The 1,783-nt window shown below is 42.8% G+C and overlaps 1 non-coding gene across 1 annotated transcript; it reads right to left on the reverse strand.

Moving 5' to 3' along the window:
* Positions 1-723: 723 nt before the first annotated feature.
* On the reverse strand, positions 724-830 carry LOC141644734 (small nucleolar RNA R71). The gene has a single exon (XR_012544344.1). It is a non-coding gene; the product is annotated as a small nucleolar RNA R71 (small nucleolar RNA).
* Positions 831-1,783: the final 953 nt, after the last annotated feature.

A 1,783-nucleotide genomic window follows, 5' to 3' on the forward strand; every position in this document is an offset into this window, starting at 1 on the left:
GTACAACGATAAAATCATGCACTTGCGAGGTTTAACTTGAGACCATCAAGTTTTTGGCGCCGTTGCCTGGGAGTACGGCTTGATATTAATCGTTTTTGTTCTAGTTTAGACTAAGTCTTTTGTTACTAATCCTTTCTTTCAAGTGCTTAGGTCTTTTGCATGAGTAGGCGACGAAGACGAGGTCAACCGATATATCAACTTGACCGCGAAATTGAAGCCACGGCAAGAAGACTTAATTCTTTAAGAAGAAGGGGTTTACTTGATATTCCACCTATTGAAGAACTTAATCACCAAGAAGCTACCGAAGTGTTTGAAAATCCTTTTGGGGTTTTAGAGGAAGAACCTAACACCATGGGTGATCCGGTTCCGATAAGAGAGACTATGGCTCCTAAGCACATAGTCAATCCAAGCATCCAAAGGCCGAGAATTCAAGCTAATAACTTTGAGATCAAGAATGTCTTGCTCAACCTTGTTCAAGACAACCAATTTGGAGGAAGTCCCTTGGAGAACCCAAACGATCATCTAAATGAGTTCCTTGAAAATTGTGATATGTACAAGTCAAATAGGGTCTCCGATGACGCGGTTCGCCTTAGGTTGTTCCCCCGTTCACTTAGGGGTTCGGCCAAGGATTGGTTGAAGAATTGTGACCCGGATTCCTTCAAAACATGGGATGAGTTGGCTTCGGCATTTTTGAACAAGTATTTTCCACCCTCAAGAACGGCCAAAGTCAAGAGTGAACTACAAAGCTTTACTCAAGAAGAGGATGAGACCTTATATGAGGCATGGGAACGTTATAAGAAGCTCCAACGGTTATGCCCTCACCATGGCATTTCCGAAGCCGAGCTAGTAAACAATTTTTACAAGGGGTTGACTCAAGACCTTAGGCTTTCATTGGATGCGGGATCGGGAAAAGGTGCCTTGGACATTTTGGGGCATAAAGCGGCAAAAGAACTCATTGAGGAGATGGCCTCAAGAACTATGGAATGGGGAAGTGATAGGCAATCAAGAAAAGGCAAGAACAAAGATTCTAATTCGGTTTTGAATGTGGAAGTCAAGGGAATGCTAGATGAACTCACCCAACAAGTTGCTTTGCTAAATTCAAAACCTAAGGGCTCCGATATGAGGCAAGTCTTGTCGTGTGAGTTGTGTGGTGAACAAGGGCACACTCCCATTGGGTGTCCCTTGATTGCACCCTTCCAAGAGGAAAGCTATGAGCAAGCAAATGGAATTTGGGAGTCCACTAGTGCAAGGCAAGGGTTCAACAACAATAACAACAACCAATTTGTCAATGGAAAGAGAACTCACCCTTTATTGTCTTATGCTTCACAAAACATTCAAAATCCAACCACTTCCCAACCTCAACAACAACAAAGGTTCAATCAAAACTCTCAATTCCAAAGACAAATTCCACCCGGTTTCCAAGGGAAACAATTCATCACCCAAAACCAACAACCATTTGGGGGTTTCAAGGGGCAAAACTTCAATCAACAACAAACCCAAAATTTCCAACCACAAAACCAAAACTTCCAAACCCCTCAAAAACCATCTTGGGAACAAGCCTTCGAACAATTGATTATTGCAAATCAAAAATCCGACTCAAAGCTTGATAACCACATTGCCTCACAAAACCGGGTGAATGATGAAATACGGGCATCACAAAAGGCTACGGAAACTCATGTGGCCCAAATTTCTCAACAATTGAGTCAATTGGCTCAAAATCCGGGGAAGTTTCCGGGTAATACGGTTAACCCAAGGGAGATGAATGCGGTATTTTTGAGGAGTG

The sequence above is a fragment of the Silene latifolia genome, chromosome 2 (genome assembly GCF_048544455.1).
Source record: "Silene latifolia isolate original U9 population chromosome 2, ASM4854445v1, whole genome shotgun sequence".
In the NCBI taxonomy this organism is placed as follows: Eukaryota; Viridiplantae; Streptophyta; class Magnoliopsida; order Caryophyllales; family Caryophyllaceae; genus Silene; species Silene latifolia.